Here is a 25912-nt window from a genome sequence, read left to right as displayed (position 1 = left end):
ATAAACAAATTAGTCTCCTTCACCAAAAATTTAGATCAACCCATAGAGACGTATATTGAATGATGGCCCTCCGGGGCTGTATCCGTCCACTTACAGTCCCCCGTCAAATTAAACCCTGGGATTATGCGAAGAAGCAAAGCAAATTTCATCCAGTGTGGCGTAAATTAGGGTTTCCTGAAAGTGCAACTCGCTCCCGTCTTCGTTAATTTGCTGCGCATTTCCAGAATCAGGTGCCATGGAAACCAACCGCTTCACATACATGATGTTTATTTCGGTATTCCTGATTTTAGTCTCCGCCCAGCCTGTGAAAGGCAGCTATTTCACTGCGTGGGAATCCCCAGTGTGTAATAACGAGACTGTTCGATACAGCGAATGTTGGTGTTCTAATATCAACGACAAATTTCGCGGAGGATACGAGTTCGTGAATGAAGGGCAGATTGCTGCCGCTTACAACACCGAGCTCTGCAATGGTCCTCCCCATACCCGTTTTTCTGGCAGCGTTAAAGATTGTAGCGGTTTCGGTTGGAAGAGTTTCTTTATCCAGTGCTAAGCAGTAAGCGGTTTCGGTTGGAAGAGTTTCTTCATACAGTGCTAAGCAGTAAGCGGTTTCGGTGGGAAGAGTTTCTTCACAGAATGCTAAGCAGTAAGCGGTTTCGGTTGGAAGAGTTTCTTCGTAGAGTGGTGCTAAGCAATAAGCACTCCTTATTTACATGATGATACTAGTACCATGAATCAATGTGCAATGCTAATTTTCACCACTGATCCATATGATGACAGCTGCATCCCACTACTCCATATGATGACAGGTGCATCTTAATTACATTGTTGTGTGAGTTTATTTTGTTAATGGCCATTGATGACAGGTGCATCTTAAGTGCATTGTTGTGTGGGTTTATTTTGTTAATGGCCATTATTGTGAGCTGGTTTTCCAATAGGTTATGTTCTGAAATATTCCTATTTCAAGGATGTCTCTATATTTAATATCTTAATCAGAGTTGAATACTTCAAGGATGTGTCTATAGTTAATATCTTAATCAGAATTACCAATTTTTTATTTTTTATTTTTTATAATTCAAATCTTAAAAACCACAGAAGATTGAAATTGACATTAACGCAAAAACCAAACAATTCAGCTTACTGTAAAGGTTCTAAGTTTTGGTTTTTTTAATAGTTAATTTTGGTCAAACTCCAGGAAAAGATCGATTAAAATTGAAAGTTTGAGTTATATGCTTTACACCATTTAAATGCCCCAAAATATTTTAATGTTCTGGGTTTTGGCTTTTTTCATCAAAATAACGTTCTGAGTTTTGGTTATTTTCATCTTCAATTTTGGTCAAATTCGAAGAAAAATTTTAATTATATACTTGACACAAATTTAAAATAGGTGTAAGCTGTATTCCATGGCTGCTTTTCCAATTTGTAGAAATGGTTATTATTGTTGCAACCACTACGGCATCACTACCAAATCCGAGAAGTGAAGTATTTCTGCTCCTCTATGCCTATGAACGCCGAGCAATGGTTGGATGCTTATGAATAACGGTGAAACCATAGTCAACCACCGAGATGTCCAGCATAAATCGGCTTCATTAAAGAGCGCAGATCTAATGTAGAAAAATGTTTGTCTTCCACTGTAAAGTAGGTCCACTCTGGGCTGAATCTCTATGAATAGCAGCGAAAGCCTAAATTCATGGTGGCAAACAGCAAAATGAAATCGACCTATCTACTGTGCTATAGCTGTTGATGTAATAGGGGTTGTGGATTCTTACAGTGAGTTTTTTTGTCGCTAAGGTTAAGTTCGGGAACAAACAAATCATCCACATGGACGAGGAGATTAGTTTCTACTTGAAAAATAACGGATAGTTTGATGAAAAAATGGTTATTGGTTTTTGTTAACATCAGTGTTTTGTCGGCCGCTTTATTAAGTTGTATGTTTTCTATTTTGTTTGTGGAGAACTAATTATGAACAGTGTTGTATTACACAACTTAAATTAATGGTTTTTGGTACAGGAAATTCTTGAATATATTATTAGTTTGATTGTGTTTATATTGTTATGGTTTGTTGTTTTTAGCTTTTGGAAACTCTTGAACAACTACTACAGGTTATAATATGAGATCTATGAGTGTGAAACAATTACTACAAGTTATAATATGAAATCCATGAGTGTGAAACAGGGTAAGTTGTTTGATCAATTTTTGAATTCAGTATTCAGATAGACTATTAACAACTGATGAATAGCCTAAAGCTAAATATCGGGGAAATGGTGATTGGTCCATAGGATGGTTCATTATTTGACAACTCTTATCCCAAAAGCCTCGACCAGCCAAGTTGTCAATATTGTTGATCTTGCAAAGTTCATCAATGATACTCAAAGGCAAGCATGTGTTAAATGGAGTTCAAGTGACAACTCTAAGTAGTGGATGAAGAAAGAGGGATGCTCGCAAAGATTCCAGAGTGGACATGAATGTTGATGAAGACAGAGTAAGACAAAAACCAGTTATATTATGTATTCTTTATATTGTAATTTGTGATTTATGTAATAATGTAAGGGTTAAAGGGGCACTTGAAACTAACCCTTACTATAGTAGATAGATTTGGTTGAGTTGTTGAGATAATTTCTCAACAACCAATCTCTTTATTTTAGAATTAGTTAGAACCATAAATATGTGATGTATCTGTGTAATTTACATAATGTATAATAGAAAAATAATTAGATATAAACTGTATTCCATAATTATATGATGTATCCATATGATTTACATAATGTATAATAAAAAAATAATTATGTGTAACCTGTATTCCATCACTGGTCTTTCACCATAATTATATGATGTATCCGTATGATTTACATCATGTATAATAAAAAAATAATTATGTGTAACCTGTATTCCATCACTGGTCTTTCAATTTCTAAATAAACTTATAATCAAGTTTTTTAATTCCAAAAATCAAAACATAAAACAAAATAGTTTGAAACAAATCCCAAAAATTTACTGATTACCGCATTCCCTTATGCCGTTTATAGGAGAATTGAGACAAATAGGGGATGGCGTAGATAGTTGTAAGTCAGAGAAGATTGATAACTGTAGTCAGAGAATCCTGGTGTATCGGTGGGGAAATTTTATAGTGGAGTTAAGATTATAATGTATTTTAAAAATATAAACATAATTTGGGTGTGATTATTTGTTATTTTTTTTTGAATATATAAATTTTTTCAGTGTATTAAAAAAAATCTGGTTTCTATAATTAGAAATTACACAATTTTATCTTATGTAAAATGTGAAAAGAAAAAACCAAATTATAAACCAAGGTAATAAAAAGGATTGGTTTAATTTACCTAGTTCCCATTCCTAAAATGTTTTGTTGAATGTTTTACCAATAAAAGAAGATCAATTCTAAAAGGTTATGAGATCAATTCTAGGCTATGTTAGTTTGGATGGAATGATTCGGCTCTTTTCAGCATCCTCCTCAGATTCTTGTGACTGATTTCCAACACAGACTCAGTTGCCTTACTCAGTTGCCTTTTTTAAGACTGGGAATTTATTTAAAACAACTATTTCAATAACTACAGTATTGATTTTATCATTTTTAATTAATTATTTAATTATTTACATTTTTTAATAAAAGGGATATTTTTAAGTTTTTTTAATTGAAGGATTTATCTAATGACATTGTCTAAATATTATATTATATGTTGTGAAATTTTTAATTTAATTCAAGTAAATTTTTTTGTTCTAATTTTAATTTTGTTATTTGAAATTGGTTTTTGATTATACATGAATTTAGTACTTTGAAAAAGCTCTGTTACATAGATTGTAGAGTTCACAACTCAAATTTGTTATTCCAACCAATCTCTACTGAATTCTAAACAAATCAAACCAAAAAATATATGAATAAAACCTTCCAAAACATATAACATATCAAATTCCATCCCTGCCTGCACCAAACTCCATTACTTTTGCCATCAGTCCTCTGCCCGTTGATTGACGTACGGGACGTAAGTTTTGCACTGTACTCTTGAATGTTGCTGCAAGTTGGCACTTGCTCTTCCACGGCCATTCAAATTTTTTAAAAATCTCCACAGCCACGCTTTTTCATTTGGATGCCCTGTTCCAACCTTATGATTCCACACCCAACGCAGGGCCACATGTACTTTGTAAAGGAGCTTGTTTTCAAAGGTGTTATATTTACTTTTATTACTATTTTAGATTACATAAAATATATTTTGGTAAATTATTAAAACCCTTAGAATATTTTAAGGGGGTTTGTAAAGGAGCTTGTATTCAAAGGTGTTATATTTACCTTTATTACTATTTTAGATTAGATACTTTGATAAATTATTAAAACCCTGAGAATATTTTAAGGGTGTTGAAATCATTTGAGGTATTTTGAATCATCAAAAAAATAGTTAAACTATAACTTCTTAAACTACTTCACAAGTTGATCTTGCGAGTAAGCAAGAAACCTAATATGGGTATTCATATTCGCTCTACTCAAAATTTCGATACATTGCGTCTCGATTTCAATTAGTCTGCTAGATTCAATGAATTTATGCACTCTGGATAACGTGGAAGAAGAGTCGGAGCATCGTCTTCACAATCTCCACGAGATAATAGTCTCCCTTATTGTGTGTCATAGCAGAGACCGGATTTTTCTGGCCATTGAAGTCATTAACAAATTTGGGATTCCCTGGATTTCGTTTTGGAACATAACCTATGGTTCTTTGTTCAATCTATTATCACAAACATGTGCTGGAAGATCTTAGACATTCAGACATTCTCTTTATGGAGGAGAATGTTCAAAAGCTATTTTAGTGTGATCGGCCTGTTGGGGTTGAACTTGTTTTGAATGAGTAAATCAATTATTATTTTAATGAGAATAGTTATTTTTATTAAGATTATAGATTTTGAGAATATTCAGAAATTCAACAAATAACAGTAAGATAAATTGATCTTGTTGTTGTTTATCAGATTCCAAGATATTCTAAAAATCTACAACCTTAAAAATTCAGTCAAATAAAAATTGTAAATGTTTCAAATTTTAAGTTTTTTTTGGATTAATTTTAGTTTAAAAAAAAAAAAAAAAACAAAAAAAACCAAAAAACACACCCAAAAAAATTGATTAAAACTGAAAGTTTAAGTTTTATATGCTATTTCAATTTTTTTTAAGTTCTCAGGCTTGGTTTGGATATAATTGGAATTATTAAAATTTATGATAAAAAAATACAAAACCAAAAAACCTTATAATCATATCTTCAAATTCCAGAAAGCAGAAATTAAAACATAAAACAGATAGTTTGAAAGAAATTCCAACTGGTTATTAAATTTACTGTGCATTACATACGTTACTCCGTCTATCGAGCTTCTTACAAAACTTTCACTTCTTGCAATTTTAGAGGGCAATTGAGCAAATAGGGATTGCCTCGATATTTGTAGTCAGAGATGATTGATAACTGTAGTCAGAGAAGCTTGGTGTATCTGTGGGGGAGATTTTCCAGGGAGTCGAATATTACAAGTATTTTGAAAAAATAAATATATTTTTGGGTGAGATTATTTGCTATTTAAATTTTGTTTGTAAATGTATAAATAAATTGTTTGTGAATGTGTAAATAAATTTAGTATATTGAATTTTTTCTTTTTCAAATTTTATAAATTACATAATTCTAATTTATGAATTTAAAAAACCAAAAAAAATCAGAAAAACAAATCATAAACTAAACCAATAAAAATTATTCAAATTATGTTAACAATGATTAGGGTCCTTGGATTCTTGTGACTGAATTCCCACAAGCTCACTCAGTTACTTTCCCAGAATTGGAATTTCAAAATTAAACATCTTATTTACTTAAACTATTTTGACAACCAATTTTATCATTTTTAATTAATTTAATTGTGTTTATAACCTTATAGTATGGGTTTTATTAATTTTTAATAAAAAAATGTTGCTAGTTTTAAAAAACTCAATAATACTGGTTTTATTAATTTTTAATTAAAAAATGTTGCTAGTTTTAAAAACATTTACTGTGTTAAATGGACTTGGACATGGACTTGGAATACAAATTTCAAATCTGAAAGACCAGTTTAATTCGAAGATATGAAATTTTAATATTCATTTTAATTATTTCAATAAAAAATATTAATGGACAAGTGAAAAATTTCAATATATTTAAAAAATGCTAATGGACAAGTGAAAAATTTCAATATATTTGACCAGTAAATCACTCTTACAAATAATTTACCCATCCGATTCTAGCCCTGAACAAACTTATCAAATTTCATCCCTGCCTACTCCAAGCTCCGTTACCCTCTGCAGTCAGTCCCACCAAGTCCTGTGCCTGTTGATTGACTTAGGGGATGTACATTTTACACTATAACCTTTAATGTTGCTGCAAGTTGGAACTTGGTTTTCCATGGTCATACCTCTATCAAAGATGGAATTTGACGGGCGAATTACTTTTGAAACGGTAATTATCTCGTTAAATATAGTCAACACTTTTTTGTACCTGTAAATATATTTTTATTAAAATGATCCAAACAAACACTAAAGTTAATATCCACAAATTCAACATCTATTTCAGATTTAAAATTCCTAAGCTGAAATCCATAACCACGCTTTTGCATTTAGATACACTTTTCCAACCTCTTATGATACCATACCCAAAGCAAGGCCACATGGACTTTGTAAATGAGCTTGTTTTCAAATGTCTCATATTTACCTTTATTATTATCTTTTAACATATTTTAGTAAGTTATTAACACTTTATTACAGGTTTTTAAGAGTAATGAATTTGTTTGAATTATTTTGGATCACCCAAATTTATAGTTAGAACTTAGACCGTAACTTCTTAAACTTCTTCACACGTTGATCCTGCTAAGCAAGAAACCTAATATGGGCATTCATATTCGCTATGCTCAAAATTTCGATACATTACTTCTCGATTTCAATTGGTCCGCTGTGAGAATAATGCAGAAATGGTTAGTTATGAAGCAGTTGAAATAGAAGTAGTTATGAGCAGTTGAACAGGAATTGGTTGTGAGTAGTTAGGAATTAGTTTGTGTTTTAACCTATATAGGTGTGATGTAATTGAGCAAAGTAATTAATAAAGTTGGTGAGTTTTCTGTTTTAATTTGGTATCAGAGCTCAGGGTTTGAGCTGAGGTGAGAGCGCAGGTGAGGAAGGCCGAGTGGTGTTTGCGTGAGGCCAGATCTGCGCTGTTGTGCGTATGTGCTGCCAAGACCCCTGTCAAGAGCTCGGGTAGTAGTCGTTGTTGTGCAGTTTGACGCTGTGTTGTTGGACCCTGGTGGAGGACGTCGAGATTGGTACCAGCGAGTCATTTGGAGCACTAACCTGGAACCTGGTGGAGGACGTCGAGATTGGTACCAGCGAGTCATTTGGAGCACTAACCTGGAACCTGGTGGAGGACGTCGAGATTGGTACCAGCGAGTCATTTGGAGCACTAACCTCTGTCTTTTGAATCAATTTTCAGTTTATATCAGAAAGGCAGTGGATTTAACGTGAAATGTTAGATAAGGAACCACAGGTCAGCGTTTATTCAAGACTGAAGACGTTGATTCTAGAATCCAGAGCGCAGACAAAAGAAGTTGCTTAACCGTCTGCCGTGAGCAGTTGCTGGTGGGGTGAGAGAGGCACGAACTCTCTCACAGCAAATCGTAAGTGTTCCATTTTCTGTTTTAAAGAGACAACCGATTTTCTGTTTTAAAGAGACAACCAATGTTGTGGTCACCATACGTGGATTTCCTTTTGAGTTTCTGCCGTTGTTGAAAAATCGTTGTTGAAAACCCTCGCCGAGAGGAGACCATTTTTCGATTTCATGAAGTTAGCCCTCGTCGAGGAGGTGCTGGCCCGCTGAGTTTTTTATTTAGAGGAGCCCGCTCGAAAAAGAAGGGGGAAGACTGCCGCAGAATTTTGAAGAGGGGAACGCTGCCGCCGAATTTTGAAGAGGAGGCGTTGGCCCGCTCGAATTTTGAAGACTGCCACAGAATTTTGAAGAGGGGAAGACTACCGCCGATTTTCTGAAAGAAGAAAGAGTGACTGCCTGCGAGATCTCCGTGAGCAGTTGTGTCGGTTTGCTGGTGTGCTGTCGAACGCCCTGTCCAGAACCGCCCTGTCCAGAATAGAACCGTCGAGACCAGAACTCGGGTATTAGAACTGTCAAGAAGCAAGACGGAGACGGTGCTGTCAAGAAGCTGTTGTGAACCGTTTGCAGTTGCTGGTGTGAGAACCGGTGTGTCCAGAAGAAGACGGAGACTCCCTGCGCGTGTTTCTTTGATTTTCTTGAAACCTTGCTGCCAGAACTTTGCTGGTGTGTTTTGCAAGCTTCCACCGTTTCTACTACCGTGGTCATATTCTTTTTCAGTCGGCCCGGTTTTCTTTGTTTTGTTGCAAAAATCGTGTAAGTGGGTCTTGTTCAAGAGAGTGCTGTTAGTGAGCACCGTTTGTGACAGGTGATAAAGCTAACTGATATGTCTATTATTTTAGACAATGATCTTTTTCATGATCATTTTCTCATGAACCCATTTGGGATTAGCAGTGTCTTTGAGTCCATTGACAAAGAGTTTCATGTTATTGAAGATCATGTCCCTGAAGAAATCACTCATGTTGTTGAGGATCACGTTGTTGAAGAAATCACTGAGATTAAAACTTGCCCGGTTGTTAGAAGTTTTATTGGATCTACTTTCAAGATGACTGCTACATTGGAGGATACTACCATGGATGTTCTTCGAAGGCCGCTCATGTTCAAAGATGACTGCATTTTGGTGACTCCTTCGTTGGTTCCTCATGGAAAGTGGGGAGAACATGAATTAAATTACCTCGTTCGAGATCTTGCATTGCCTCTCAATCCAAAAGAGGTTGTTGACCTTAAGTATGTACGCAAGGAGCAAAGGAATTTCATAAGGAAACCCAAAAAGGTGAAGATGAAACTGCACCAGCAATGGAAAAGGAACAAGCATGGACCTTTTAATAAGAAGGCAAAAATGAAATGTTTTGTTGTAAGCCTAGCTGAGACTTAGACCAGCAGGCAAGTTACAGTTTCAGTCGTCATGATTAAGAATATAGTTTCTTGTATATCGTGCTATAGTATATATTTGTTATATAGTTGGAATTAAGGGGGAGTGGTAGAAAGGTATTAATTCCAACTACCCTCTGTTAATGCAGTAACTAGATCAATCTAGAGAATACAACAGATGTTCAAAGTACAAGTTCTAGAAGTCAGTTAGGTATGGTAAGTACAAGTTTTAGAAGTCAGTTAGGTATGGTAGAAAATCCATTTCTCCATTAAGGGAGGATGTGAGAATAATGCAGAAATGGTTAGTTATGAAGCAGTTGAAATAGAAGCAGTTATGAGCAGTTGAACAGGAATTGGTTGTGAGTAGTTAGGAATTAGTTTGTGTTTTAACCTATATAGGTGTGATGTAATTGAGCAAAGTAATTAATAAAGTTGGTGAGTTTTCTGTTTTAATTTCTGCTAGATTCAATGAATTTATGTACTCTAGATAACGTGGGAGAAGAGTTGGAACAACAATTCCACAATCTCCACATGATAGAGTCTCCCTTATTGTATATCACAGCAGAGACTGGATTTTTTCTTTTCAATTGAAGTCATTAACAAATTCGGCATTCCCTGGATTTGTTTTTGAACATAACCTTTGGTTCTTTGTTCAATCTATTTTCACAAACTTCTGCGGGAGGATCTTAGTCATTCTCTGTACGAAGGAGAACGTTTAAACTGTCTTAATGTAATCGGCTTGCTGGACATGAACATAGCTTAATATATTATGGTTTCGAATGAGTAAATCAATCTCTATTTTAATATTGAAGATGGGTGTAAATCAATCTCTATTAATATTGAAGATGGGGTATTTTTATTTTGATGGTAGATTTTGACAATATTTGGGAATTCTGCCCATAGTAGTAATATTTTGTTGTTGTTTGTCTGATTTTAGGATATTCAAAGAATTTGCAATACTATAAAGATAGTCTTATGATTACAGATTCTGGGAATATCTTGAAATTGGATAGATAATAATGAGATCAAATAATTGACTTTATCTATAAGATTTTAAAATATTGTCTGCAATAAAGATAACGATAACTTCCTTATAATAAAGATAACCTCCTTATCTCTGATTTGTGTAAGTTTTGGGTTCAGCTAAGATTCTGATGGCCTGGGCTACCCAAGAAAAAGAGAAAATCGTTGGCCCTCTAGATCACACCTATATTTCGTCCAGGCGTTGATTGATGGACTTAATCAACATAATACTTATGGTACAACCGTGTTAATTGGATTTTCATTTTGTATATACAACTTTTTGCCTTTTTCATTCAGAACCGCATCTTGCGTTTTTCTTTCTGGTATAGGGTATAGATGGCAATGTCAATATATAGTTTGAGTGCATTAGATGATAACTTACTCTGCCTCCATTATCTCTGTGAGCTTTCATGAAAAGTCTCAATACACTGCTCTGTGCTCTTAGGAAGATCAAGATGTAGCCATTTTGGGACTTTGCCATCTAAATCTTCCTCTCCCTACTACACAGAAGATCATAATATTCTGTTATTCTACTCGGCATAGCTTGAAAGTCTAGAGATTTCGCTATGTTGTGAAAATGGGTCAGTTCTGCATCGTTAAAACTATGAAACAAATCACTGTACAAAATGGTACCATGGATATTCCTACTTCCCTTTTTCCCAAGGATTGTCTGACATTTTTGAAGCTTGAGTTTTATAAATTCACGGAATTACCCCGCCTTTCTTGCAGTTTTAGATATCTTTTAACCTGCTTTCTATCATCTGTCCTCATCACTAATTTTGAGCGTCATGTAACAAAATACCTCTCTTCTGAAAAGTTTAATTGTGAAACAATGCAGAGGGCTGAACAAGTTGAAAATTTCTGCAGTTAATCTGAAGTATATAGACTTTTTAATCTGGCGAATTGCTCTTTCATGTCCTCAGCAAACGAATAGGTAAGATTCAGCTTTCCTCCCGCTCAGCTACTGGAAATTTCTAAGTTCACTGAAAATTGCACTCCCCACAGCTGGTGAATATAAAAGTAGATGATTATAACTGTACATTACGTCAAGTGTGGAGCTTAATTCACGAGGGGCACTAAATATTTTCACAAAGAAGCTCGAGGTACTTCAAAAGATTTCGACCACGAACTTGCTGGGAAAAATTAAATCTGACGAGCTGAGTACACAGTTGACCTCTCTCACAATTCTTAGTTGTTTTCAGTACCACCTGGATGATATCTCCATAGAAAGTAATAACAAGGTAAGTTAAGTTCTCAGCTTTTACCTCGTGGGTTAATTTCTCATCATCTTGGTTTTTAATACAGAGGTTAGTTATAAGGCAAATGTTTGATGGCGGAATAGTTAGCAAGCTCAGTTGACCTCTCTCACAATTCTTAGTTGTTTTCAGTACCACCTGGATGATATCTCCATAGAAAGTAATAACAAGGTAAGTTAAGTTCTCAGCTTTTACCTCGTGGGTTAATTTCTCATCATCTTGGTTTTTAATACAGAGGTTAGTTATAAGGCAAATGTTTGATGGCGGAATAGTTAGCAAGCTCAGAGTTAGCGAACTTGACTCTTGCCCTAGACAACCTGAAGGAGATGCATATAAGGTTAATGAGGAATGCTCTTCTGGTTGAGAAGGTTAACAAGGAGGAATTGCTTTTCTGAGATGGTTTTTTTGGAAATGGGTTTTTTCTCAAAAACAATTAGAATTAGATTTTATATATGGGTTGCTTCATCCACACAATTGCTCAAATCAAATTTAGATAAGGTAAGATAATTATATTTATGTGCAATTAATGATCACAAAATAGGTTAAAGGGACTGTTGAGTACAATGATGTCCATACAATGCGGGAGAACCAAACACTCTCCTATAAAAATTACAAAGCATGAATATAAAAGATACAATGCATGAACATAAAAGATAGAATGTATGGAATGCCCTTACGGAGAAGATCCAGGAACTAATGGCTCTGAGGATCAGACCTGTCTCTCCTAACATCCGAGGCTAACTAAGGAACACTGAAGAGAACTCCACAAAGTTTGTTGGCCTGATGAAGGGTCGATGGAAGGTGTGCACTGTCCACTAAATCGTTCTCTGGGGGAGTTCGCACACTGCTAGGGTTTGGAGGACATAGTTCGTCTCATGCACACTGCTGAGGTTTGGAGGACCTAGTCTATTTCTCTGAGACGGATCTAAGACGGATTTGCTACTAAGATCTTGTGTGGCTGGGTGAGGTCTCACAGATCCTCACTGATCTAAAGTCTGGATGTGAAACGGTATTAATCAGTCTCTTGGTGCCCCTGTTTTAAGGTAGTACCCTGAAAAATGTCGTGATCCTATCTGTGGGCGGTGGTCTAGTCTGATGGGACGTTGAAGAATATACCCTTGGAACCTGAGAGCTTCCTACATATATAGGGCCAAACATCTCGGGGTTATCTGAAAAAGTTTGCGACGTTTGAAAGTCTCTGAACAAGTAATGAAACCCTCCTCTAATCTCGTAATAGATAGGGCATCCAAAAATGAAGTGTACTTCGATCTCTACTTCCTGTAAATGACACACCTGAGCCTGAATTCTATGAGTACCTATTCTGAACTGAACTAGAGAAATGTGAAGAGCATACATCCAGTAGTGAACCTATACTCTTCGACCTGGGTCGAACAATGAGCGTGTCTCTCAACTCTAAAAAATAAAAAAAAAATCTTATATAAAAATTACTCTAATGATTTAGTATTTTTGATATGTTTGAAAGCATTTGCATAAAATATTAAGCCTTTTTTCTTCTGTAATTTAACGACGGCTATTACCCGAAGCAATTTTGTCAGTTGACCATGTTTCGAGTTTTCTAGACAGCGAAATGTTGGGGATTTTTCTGATAAAATCCCAAAAACAAAGAAATAAAACTCACACAGAGGCAATGCTCTGTTTCACCTCCACAGGATCTCTTTGCACAGGGAAGCAAATTTTTTTTACTGAGGAACAGAGTATTTCACCACCATAAAAACATTTCTATTGATTAAAACAAAAATCACTGATACATATTCATCCTCTTTTACTGAGAGGGATTCACCAAAAATATGTTCAACAAAAACATTTACTCTGTCTCCACATGAGAATTTACTCTGCTGGGTAAAACTCTCATTTACATTCACTGCTGTGAAAACATATTACTTACTGGTGTAAAGCCTTCTTTTACATACTGCTGTAAAAACAAAATTTACACAGGCTTACAAAACAAATGCGCTCCTCTCTGTTCTTTTCTTCATGCACTGCTGTGCAAATTCTCTCTGTTCTCTTTCGCTGCCCCCGAGCTCTCACATATTACATTTTGTCAACACATCACATAAAAACATATTACAACACACGACCCCTTTTCATTTTTTTGAAAACAAAATTAAAAAAACACAATTACATTTTACGTGCCGTAAATATTTTTAACACACTGACCAGACCATGCCTTTCTTTAAATGCACCATACCTCCGATACATATAAAAACATTAAAATTTAAATCATCTACCAATACTTCTACGGGCACATTTAATTCATTAATTATTTTACCGCGGTCAACCAATCTTCAAATCCACGTAAATATTAAATGCTGGCTCGTATGCATCTTCGGACAATCGACGGTGGAGGTTGATGAAGTAAATCGGACGGTGGAGGAGAATATCGGGAGGCATTACTTAACTGAACATTACGTCCCGATATGTCAGAGATGATGACGTATGGGGAGAGCCACGCGTCTGCACCAAATTTTATCGGAGTCAAAAATACGGAAACCACTTTTACGCAAAAGCGGTCCGATATGCATCAACCGGGTTTGTGGTTTTGCTGCGGTGGTTTTGGGGATGTACGGCTGCGCAGTTGGAATTATGACTTCAACACTCCCCTTTAATTTCAACTGCTGGGCATTCGGTCATACCCAGACACTTCCTCAAAAATTCAAAGCTTTTCTGATCCAAAGGCTTTGTCAAAATGTCTGCAACCTGTTCTTGAGTCCTGCAATGTTCTAGGACAATTTCTCCATTGTTCACCAATTCTATGATGTAGTGAAACCTTGTATCAATGTGTTTCGTTCTCTTATGAAACACTGAATTCTTTGACAATGCAATAGCTGAGCTATTGTCACAAAAAATCACTGTCGCTTTTGCCTGCTCTTGGCCTAAGCTTCTCAACATTCTTCTCATCCAAACTGCTTGACATGCTGCTGCTGTAGCTGCCACATATTCAGCCTCTGCTGTAGACAATGCTACAATGGACTGCTTCTTAGAAGCCCATGAAATGGCTCCTGAACCCATATGAAAAACATAACCGGAAGTGCTTTTCCGATCATCTACACTTCCAGCCCAATCACTGTCAGTGTATCCAATTAAATTTGAATGTTCTGAGACATTATATAAAATTCCAAACATTTTGGTACCTTTGACATACCTTAAAATTCTTTTTGCTGCCTGTCAATGTGCCTCCTTTGGCCTCTCCATAAATCTGGAAATTAAACTAACAGCATACATAATGTCAGGCCTAGTAGCTGTTAAATACATAAGGCTGCCAACAATACTCTTGTACAAACTAGGATCAAAATCTTTGCTGCTGTCCTCTCTGCTGAGTTTTAATCCCATTACTGTGGGAGTGATCGCTGCTTTGCATTCTTGCATGTTAAATCTACTCAATACTTGATTTACATATCTAGCTTGTGAGATAAAAATTCCTTTTTCATTTTGATCTACTTCTATGCCTAAGAAGTATCTCAAGAAACCCATGTCAGTCATTTCAAATTCTTCCTTCATGACTGATTTAAAATTCTCAATGAGCTGATCATCATTACCTGTGAAAATAACATCATCAACATATAAGACAACAATTAAAATTTTACCATCCTTTTCTTTGATGTAGACGGTGGGTTCTCCTTCACACTTGTCGAATTCATTATCCAATAGATATGAATCTATCCTGCTGTACCATGCTCTTGGCGCTTGCTTCAGCCCATAAAGAACCTTCTTCAATTTGCACACTTTGTGCTCTTCACCTTTCTTTTCATAGCCTAGAGGCTGTTCAACATAAACCTCTTCCTTTAACACTCCATTTAGGAATGTTGACTTCACATCCATTTGGTAGACTTTCCATTTGTTTTGTGCTGCTATGGACAACACTGCTCTCACGGTTTCCATTCTTGCAACCGGGGCGAAAGTCTCATCATAATCTCTCCCATACTGCTGCTTGTACCCCTTGACAACCAGCCTTGCCTTGTGCCTTTCTATCTTGCCTTCAACATTGCTCTTAGTCTTGTAGACCCATTTAACTCCAATCACTTCTTTACCTTTTGGTAGCTCAACCAAATCCCATGTTTTGTTTCTCTCTATGGCATTCATCTCCTCATCCATAGCTTCTATCCATTTCCTATCTTTAATTGCATCTTCGAAATGAATAGGATCATCAACATGACAATACAAGGCAAATAAAGAATTCATTCCTTCATCATAAATGTCACTTAGATTTCTAAATTTCTTACCTCTTTCACTTGGTGTGCAAGTGCTTGAAGATGCACTTGAATTTCCTCCTTGTGGTGTGCTTGGAGAAGCACTCTCATTTATCCTCAATGGTGTTCCTTGCTGTCCTTGTGTTGGCGCTGCTGTTTGGGGATGCATTTCAGCCACTTCCTCTTCATCTTCATCATGAGACAAACAATTTTTAACATTCACTTTTTTCTCTATGCTTCCATCCCAAGCTTCCTCTTCAATGAATTGAACATCTCTGCTGACGAAAAACTTCTTGGTAGATGGGATATACAACCTGTAGGCTTTGGATTCCTCACTGTATCCAATGAAAAGACATTTCTCCCCTTTGCTGTCCAACTTCCTCCTTAGCTGATCTGGAATGTGTGCATAGGCCACACATCCAAAAACTCTCATGTGGGTGACTCCTTGCTTTCTCCCACTCCATGCCTCTTCCGGCACTTTGTTCAACACTGCTTTTGTAGGACACCTGTCCAAAATATACACTGCACAATTTACAGCTTCAGTCCAATAATCATTTGGCAAATGCTTTGCCTTCAACATGCTCCTCGCCATGTCCATGATGGTCCTGTTCTTCCTTTCAGCAACTCCATTTTGCTGTGGGGTGTACCTAGCTGTAAATTGTTTATAAATTCCATTTTCTCTACAAAATCTTAGAAATTCCTTGGAGATATACTCACCTCCTCTATCAGTTCTCAAAACTTTTATATGCAACCCGCTTTGGTTCTCCACAAGTGCTTTGAAATTTCGGAATTTCTCAAACACTTCACTTTTGTTTTTAAGGAAATATACCCAAGTTTTTCTTGTAAAGTCATCAATGAATGTTAGGAAATATTGGCTGCCTGCTAATGATGGAGCTTGCATTGGTCCACATAAATCTGAGTGGACAATCTCTAAGGGTGCCTTTGCCCTTATGCTCTTACCTGATGGAAAACTTTCTCTATGTTGTTTCCCTAAAATGCAACCTTCACATAGGCTGTCCGGTTTCTCTATCAATGGTAGTCCTCTTACCATTCCTTTCCTACTCAACAAATTTAGACCTCCAAAATTGAGATGTCCAAATCTCAAGTGCCACAACCAATTTTCATCCTTTGGCATGCTTTGGAAAGCCTCTTGGGTAACTGCTGCAATTACATTCTTGTTTTTCAAATCTGCCTTGATCCTGAGAGGGAACATCCTGTTTCTTGTCATTTTTACTTCAACAATGCATCGTTTGCTGGGTGCTATATCCATGATGGTGCATACATCATTTTTAAAGAAAACATTGTACCCCTTATGGACAAGCTGTCCAATACTCAAGAGGTTACATCTCATTCCAGGGACATAGTAGACATCTGCTATGGTTTTCTTTTCTCCTTGCTTTGTAAATATTTTTACCTCCCCTTTTCCCATAACAGAGACTTTACTATCAGTACCAAGTGTAACTTCTGATTTCACATTCTGATCTAGAGCAGAAAAGAAGGCTATGTTTCCTGTCATATGGTTGCTGCAACCTGAGTCTAAAAACCATATGTCTTCACTGTTTGTTTCAGCCATGTTACAAGCTAACAACACATTATTTTGGCTGTTGTTTTCTCTAGTGACATTTGCATTTTGTCTATTACTCATATCATGCTGCTTCTTCCTACATTCACTCGCATAATGCCCATATTTTTTACAATAATAGCATTGGACATCGGATTTTTCATACCTTTGTCCTTGAGCATGATATTGTCCTCTTTGTTGGCTGCTGCCTTGGCCTTGGTTCTGATTTCGATTGCTGCCTCTTCCTTGTGCATTTGCTGGGCTGTTCCTTCCACCTCTGTTCTGGCTTCTGCCTCTTCCTCTTTTGTTTCCTCTGCCTTGACCTCTTCCTCTTCCAAAGGACATCTGGGTCTTGAAGGTTTGCTTTAGAGATGAGTTTTCATTTCTACTCAACCTCTGCTCATGTGTTATCAGTGATGCATGAAGCTCATCAACTGAAAATTTTGAGAAATCCTTTGTCTCTTCAATGGTGGTGACAATTGCATCAAACTTTGAGGGTAAGACCCTCAATATTTTCTCCACAATCCTCCTATCTTCAAGGGTTTCTCCATGAGTCCTTATCTGTGTGACCAAACCAATTACATGTGTGAAGAATGAGTCAATGTTGTCTGACTCCTTCATGCACAGATTCTCAAAATCCTTCCTCAGCAATTGTAGTTTTGCTGTCTTCACTTTCTCCATGCCTTGATAGGCTGTCTTGAGGGTTTGCCATGCTTCATTGGATGTCTTAGCTGCTGCTAACCTTGGAAACACGCTTCCATGCACTGCTTGATACAAGAAGAAAAGGGATTTTGAATCCTTCTTCTTGCAGCTCTTCAGCAGATCCTTCTCTCCTTGAGTTAATGCATTAAACTCATTTTCATCTGCTGGTTGTTCAAAACCTTCCTCAACTATTTCCCATAAGTCTTGGGAAGCGAACAAGGCTTTCATTGTTATTGCCAAATAGTCATAGTTTTTACCATCAAATAATGGGCGCTGCATACCCATGCTATTACTGGTTCTTGTGCCAGCCATTCTTGCAGCCTCAACTATGCTTCAATTTCTTGACTGTGTATTTTAAAACAACTGACTGCTTCTTCAGCAACACAAAAAAAACTTTGTGAAATACCTAAGTATTTTCTTGACTGGGCCTTCACTCTACTTGAGAAGTTTTACTGCTGCAACAAACTCCTCCCTTCAGCTTCTTGAACACTTTCAAAGACCCTAAACCTGCTCCGATACCACTATTGGGGATTTTTCTGATAAAATCCCAAAAACAAAGAAATAAAACTCACACAGAGGCAATGCTCTGTTTCACCTCCACATGATCTCTTTGCACAGGGAAGCAATTTTTTTTTTACTGAGGAACAGAGTATTTCACCACCATAAAAACATTTCTATTGATTAAAACAAAAATCACTGATACATATTCATCCTCTTTTATTGAGAGGGATTCACCAAAAATATGTTCAACAAAAACATTTACTCTGTCTCCACATGAGAATTTACTCTGCTGGGTAAAACTCTCATTTACATTCATTGCTGTGAAAACATATTACTTACTGGTGTAAAACCTTCTTTTACATACTGCTGTAAAAACAAAATTTACACAGGCTTACAAAACAAATGCGCTCCTCTCTGTTCTTTTCTTCATGCACTGCTGTGCAAATTCTCTCTGTTCTCTTTCGCTGCCCCCGAGCTCTCACATATTACATTTTGTCAACACATCACATAAAAACATATTACAACACACGACCCCTTTTCATTTTTTTGAAAACAAAATAAAAAAAAACACAATTACATTTTACGTGCCGTAAATATTTTTAACACACTGACCAGACCATGCCTTTCTTTAAATGCACCATACCTCCCATACATATAAAAACATTAAAATTTAAATCATCTACCAATAACATTTAATTCATTAATTATTTTACCGCGGTCAACCAATCTTCAAATCCACGTAAATATTAAATGCTGGCTCGTATGCATCTTCGGACAATCGAAGGTGGAGGTTGATGAAGTATCGCACGGTGGAGGAGAATAGCGGGAGGCATTACTTAACTGAACATTACGTCCCGATATGTCAGAGATGATGACGTATGGGGAGAGCCATCGGAGTCAAAAATACGGAAACCACTTTTACACAAAAGCGGTCCGATATGCATCAACCAGGTTTGTGGTTTTGCTGCGGTGGTTTTGGAGATGTACCGCTGCGCAGTTAGAATTATGACTTCAAAAACCATGTGGAAAGGCTTTCTTCTATTTACCAAATCGCTTTCATTTTATCGAATATCAATTTAATCCGATTCTTAATCCTGTAGTCTAACTCCCACGAAAAGGTGTGATCTTTTCTCATGATTTTGAATAAATGGGGCTGAAATTTTGGAAAATTCTCGTTGCACTGTCAAATTATAAAATTTGGGGTCTCAAGATATTTTAGGGTAGTAAATCCATTTTTAGTTTCAAAATCGCAATTAAAACACTATAAATTTTAGGTTTTGTAACCTAAAAACAATCAGATTTCAATCAAAATATATTTTCTTAGCAAACCTAGGTAGACAACTCCATTGACAATTATGCAATTGATGCAATTACTATGTAAAAGACTTCGGATAATTTAATATCTGCTTTGTTGTTTTTTTGGCTTTGTTTTAAATAATTTATATCTATTTTATTAAAATTAATTTGGAATTAGCTAATTCATTAGTTTCGTTGATTTTGAAGTTGTGAAGGATGATAGGGGTAATTATCATAATTATTATAATATTTACAATTATTTTAAATGATCATTGTGGTTAGAGAAACTTGATAGACAGGTGGAAATTTTTATAAAAAAAATCATGATAACATGTATTTTAAAATAAAAATGAGGTGATATAATTTTTAGTAAAATTGTTTGTTATTTAAATTATTAAATTTAATGCGACGAAAAACTTTTAAAATTTTTAAGATTACATAATTTTTCTTTGCCAAAAACAAAATTAACAAAAATAAAATGAAATAATAAAATTAAAAACCAAAAAACAAAATCATAAACTAATCTAATAAAAATGGTTTAACTTAAATGGCCAATGATTTGGATTTTTTTGGCATCTTTAATTCTTGGGACTGAATTCCAAGAGGCTCACTTAGTTACTTTCCCCTAGTTGGAATTCCAAAAACTAAACATGTTACTTAATTAAATGTTTTGATAATTATAATATAGATGTTGGATTTTATCAATTTTAATTTGTTTTACATCTGAACTGTTCTGGAGAGGTGGGAAATCTGTTTCAATGATTTCCGCTTTCTAGAGTTGCAATGGGAGCTAGGGAAAATTTTGTGAGCTTTGAGGTTTTTTTTGGAGTTCCCACATTCCATGGGGTTGGGGAATACAAAGCTTGTAGAGAAATACGCTGAACTACCTTCAACATGAGCCTATGTTGAAACCTTCCCAGGAAGGAAGGCCAAAAACATTCTTAACACCCATATCCTTAATTGAGAAAGAGCAATCTCTCAATGGGTTAAGCGATATTTGGGATGTCAAGCTGATGAGTATTTCTTGAGTATGTCTTTTGTTGTTTATGTATATATATGGTAAAAGATTGTGTGGGCCTATTAAACATTAGAGTTATTTTTTCTATTAAGAATAACTAGAGAAACATGTCAGAGAAGTGATAATGAAGACATTTTATATAGGAAGTGTTTAGCGAGGTTGAGCAATTGCCCTCATGGCCAAAATTCGCAGGAATCTGGGTAAAAAAATTTCAAAAAATCTTGCTTAAATTATGTTTTTGATGGTGGAACTGGATTCAACACCACCACTGGGGCACCCAAAACCTTAAGTTTGACCACTCTAACCTGGATTTTATCAAAATTTTACCAAAATTTCCATGATTTTCAAGGCAAAAAACAGTCTAGTTAGACTAAGACTTTTATATATATAAAAAAATAAAAACTAAAAAGAAACACCCAGAAAATATATTTATATATAAGAAAAATTATATATTATATATTTAAATTAATTTTAATATTTGAATATTTTATTTAAATATTAATTTTAGTTATTATATAAATTATATAATTAAAATATATATATTTTATTTTTATTTTTTTTATTTTTTATTCTATAATATTATTGTTTGGATTAACAGTTTTCTGCAAATTTTGTGAAAACTTCTGGCCATTCCTATCCAAATTCCCAACATTCCCATATTCAACCACATAGATTTTAACAAAGAATGTTAATGATTTTTAGACCTGTCAAGTTCCTCTGCCCGTTGATTGACGTAAGTGACGTACGTTTTGTTATGTACCGCTTAATGTTGCTGCAAGTTAGAACTTGCTCTTCTTCGGCATTCAACTTTAAATCTCCACTCCCACGCTGTTGCATTTGGATGCCCTATTCTAAGCTCTTGTGATTTTATACCCAACGCAGGGCTATAGGTACGCAAAGGAGTTTGTTTTTTGCTTTTGGTTTTAAGTGTTTTTTAAGAAAGAAAGTGGAAATTTTATTATAATTTAATAGTTAAATTAGTAGTAGGGATAATTATTATTATTTGTTATTTTAAATGCAAGTTTATTTATCACTTTTATTTAAAGAAAGCTAAGTCATTTTTAACGAATAATTAGTGCTTATTAAGAAACAGATTTTCGCTCTTAAAAAATACCTTTGGGTCTTGGACCATTAACCTATGTCCTTTCATCAGAAAAGAAATTCTTAACCAGACAAAAATTAAACCATTATTCTCTTTTATATATTTTAGTAAATTTTTATAACTTTTATTATTATTTTCCATATATTTTGATTTTTTTAAACATATTAAATGTATTTATAAATTTAATAATATATTTTAAATAATAAGAAATTACCCCCCAAAATTGTAGTTATACTCCACAAGTCCGAAGAAAAAACCCTAAAGAATTTCGATATATTGACTCTCGATTTTAGTTGGTCTGCTGGATTCAATGAATATATGCTCTGCATAACGTGGGAGGAGAGCTGGAAGGAGAGCTGGAGCAATTTTTTCACTAACAAATTTGGCATTCACTGGATTTCGTTTTCGAGCACAACCTCTGGTTTTTTGTTCAATCTATTATCGCACACATCTGCTGGAAGATCTAAATCATTCTATTTATGGAGGAGAATGTTAAGCTATTTTAATGTGATTGGCCGGATGGACTTCAACATGACTTAATATATTGTTGTTTACAATGAAAAAAATCAACCTCTGTCCTAATGCTACGGACGATCTCTGGTTTGTGTAGGTTTTGGGTTCAAGTGAAATTTTAAGATAAGATTCGGATGGTCGGGGCAACAGAAAAGGGCTAAATCTTTGGCAGACTACGCCTATTGTTTTCTGCCTAGGAATGGATTGGATTGATGGACTGATTGAACATAATACTCATGGTATAACCATGCTATTAGGGTGTTGTTTTATTCAGAACAGCATATTGCATCTTTCTCTTTCAAAACTGGGTCCTTATTGAAGGGTATAGATGGCAATGGCAACAGATAGTTTGAGTTCATTGGATGATACCTTACTCTGCCTCCATTATCTCTCTAGGCTTTCTTGAAAAGACCTCACTACATTCTTCTGTTCTGTGCTCTCACGTAGATGGAGCCATTTTTTGGACTCTGTCATCTGAAATTTTCCCACTGTCTGCAGTACAGAACATGATCACATTTTTTTTTTTCACTCGGAATAGCTTGAAAGCATTCGCATAGCTTGGAGATTTCGTTATGTTGACCATGCTGAAGAATGATAACTAATTTCCAAAATGCTTAATATTAAATTTAGGGGTTGCCACTATATTAATATCAAAGACACTATAAGAAAAAGCTTATCTCTTATATTAAAATGGGCCCGGTCCCCTCTAGAAACTTGTATTAGATCCAGAGTACAATATTTACTTTATATACAACTGTCTGATCACTCTTATATCAATAAATATATCTTATACCAATAATTTATAATTTAGCTTGAACCAAAATATCTCCAAAATTTAACACTAGGCAGAGAGAATTGTCCCAAGAAAAAACGTGGCTAACGAAACAAATAACTCTACAAAATGGTACCATGGATATCGCAATTTCCCTTTATTCTGGGACTGCCTCATATTTTTGAAACTTGACTTTATAAATTCACGGAACTACCCCCACTTTTGGGCAGTTTCAGATACCTTATGGCTTGCTTTCGGTCCTCTGTTCTCGTCACTAATCTTAACCATTTTGTAGCAAAATACCCCTGTTCTTGAAAATTTAATAGTGAAACAATGCAGAGGGCCGAACAAGTTGAAAATCTTTCCAATTTATCTGTATTTAGAGTTGACACGAAATTTCTTTCGTTCATATAAAATTGCACTACCCATCGCTGGTCAATATAAAAGTAGATGATTGCAACTGTACATTACAGTCAGTAATTCATGAGGGGCACTAAATATTTTCACAAATGAGTTCGAGGTAATTCAAAAGCTTTCGAGCACATCCTCGCTGTAAAAAGAGCAAAATAAAATAAAAAACTGACGGTTTGAGTAATTCTTAGTCGTTTTATACCACCTGAATGAACTCTCCATCGAAAGTAATAACAAGGTAAGTTAGATTCTCAGCTTTTAACCTATAGCTTAAGTTCTCAGCATCTTGGATTTTATACAGAGGATATTTATGGGGCAAATGTTTCATGGCAGAATAGGCAGCTGGCTCAGAGGTACCAAACATGACTCGTCCTCTCGACAACCTGAAGGAGGTTCATGCATGGTCTGGTCTCGTTATGAAGGTGCATGTACGGGTAACAAGGAAGAACTGTTTTTCTTGTTTGCGTTTCTTGAAAGTGCTCTTTCTCAGCGAAACAATTAGACTTACTCAACCGATATATATGGGTTTGCTCGATATATCCATCCACATAATCAACTTTCGAGTTGGAAAACTCCTTATGGGGAAGCGATTGTATATGAGATTGATTTAGTTTTTTTATGGGTTTAGTTTAATTTACAGATGAAATTATTTTTTTCATCTGAATTTATTAAAATCTGGCAATATAATTTTAATATTTTTTTTTGTTTAAAATATATTTTTGAATGCATAAATAGATTTAACTTTTTGAAAAATTTAAGAAGCATTAAAATTATACAACTTAAATAATTTAAACTCAAGTTTTTAAAAATCATCATTAAATTTTGATCAAAATTAATAAAAATAAATCTCATAAAAAATCCATTTCATCTATAATTTTTTTTCAGGGAAAAAAAAGCATAATAGTATTATATAAAGAATATAACTGTCAATATTACATCATATCCGAGAAATGAAATCAATCATTCTGCGAATAGACATCAGACAGATCTGTTCCAAATGATCCCAATGTGTCAAAATAGACAAGTAATGGCAACAAAATTGTACACAGCATGAAAACACATCTACGACATAAGGATGATAGGTTAGATGGTACCATGTCATCAAAATTGCAGATGATCATAAGATCAATTATCCAACTGCAGGACTTCATGATGTAGAAATATTTAGATAAACATAATTTAGAAACAGGAAAAACGTACCTGGGTCCTTTCTGAAAATAAACTAAGAACCAGGAAGACAGAATTCCTGAATGTGAAAACTTTCTGCATTAAAAATTACCTTCATATTCCAGAGGACCGGATGAGAAAGTAGACCCTTCTTGGACAATATATCTGCCTGGACATTAGATCTGTAGATATGATGGATTAAGTAGCCCTCCATGCCCTTCCACAAAATCATGATTCTATTCATCCAGCTGTCAAGGAACTGATTTTTAATGTGGTGTTTTCCAGTGACATGCTCAATAATGACTTTGGAGTCGCCATATATATGAAGAGATTGAATATTTAGAAAATGACAAATGGAAAGTAGACTAGCAAGTGCCATAACCTCTGCTTTTATATTTGAGCCCAATCCACCGTTCCAATGAATTTGATATTAAAAAATATTGTCTATAATGATATGAACGCCGCATCCACAAATATTATTCTGAGAAACCCGTCAATAAATGCTCTTGGAAATAGCATTTGATCCGATGGGAAATCTGCATGATTTGATTTATATCCCAGAGAATTTTACCGAGATAGAATCGATGGATGAAACAATATTATCGAAGAAAACAATGAAGGGGTCCTTTCTTTCCTGAAGTAGACTTCATTTATATATTTGAAAGCCTTTACATAAAATGTTAAACCTTATACGATTTCCTCAATTGACTATGTTCCATTACTCCGTGTAAAAGTTGAAATTTTATAATATTTTAGATTCAGAATTATAAATTAAACTAAGCTTTAGTTATATGTTTGAAAGGTTTTACGTAAAATGTTAAGCCATATACGACTTTATCAGTTGACTATGTTCAATTTACTCCGTGGAAGAGTTGAAATTTTATGATATTTTAGATTCAGGATTATAAAAATAAGCGATTTTATAAATTTTTTAATACTCTACAAATCTGGTATGAATTGTTTTTATCTTTTTGTTTCTCTTACCGAGTTTTTGCTTCTGTACAGGAGGGCTACAGGTGGTAGAGTGAGCAAAGTATTCCTCTGCGCTCCTTGTTTGTAACGCTTGTCTGGCTACTATGGAAATGGAGGCATGATTGTATTTTTCAAGATCACAGAGCCCCTCTTGCATCCATACTGATGCAAATTACTGAATGTTCAATCACTCCTGTCTCGTAGGGATTTTTTCCTACAGGTTTTGATGATGACATTTTTTATTTCATATGTCATATTATCTGTTTCAGCCGGTTTGGCATGCATCATCCATTATCTGCATTTCTCTCTTTCTTATTTCTTTTAAGGAACGCTGAGGTTCATCTAGGCATGAATATCTGACTATGTATATGTGTTTCATTATAT

The 25912-nt window shown here is 35.1% G+C and overlaps 1 pseudogene across 4 annotated transcripts; it reads left to right on the top strand.

Moving 5' to 3' along the window:
• On the top strand, positions 1-25580 carry LOC149159552 (antimicrobial peptide 1 pseudogene; annotated as a pseudogene). Of its 4 annotated transcripts, none has more exons than XR_016261134.1 (2): positions 1-806; positions 25562-25580. The product of XR_016261134.1 is annotated as an antimicrobial peptide 1 pseudogene, transcript variant X4 (transcript). The 4 variants fall into 4 exon arrangements; XR_016261131.1 differs by lacking the exon at positions 25562-25580 and adding an exon at positions 23728-24007; XR_016261133.1 differs by lacking the exon at positions 25562-25580 and adding an exon at positions 23723-24007.
• The last annotated feature ends 332 nt before the right edge of the window (positions 25581-25912 follow it).

The sequence above is a fragment of the Pinus tabuliformis genome, chromosome 5_2 (assembly GCF_031772625.1).
Source record: "Pinus tabuliformis cultivar Carrire ecotype Pingquan chromosome 5_2, CPIR1, whole genome shotgun sequence".
Lineage (NCBI taxonomy): Eukaryota > Viridiplantae > Streptophyta > Pinopsida > Pinales > Pinaceae > Pinus > Pinus tabuliformis.
Note: the sequence above shows the minus strand (reverse complement) of the source record. Positions and strands in the feature narration are given on the sequence as shown.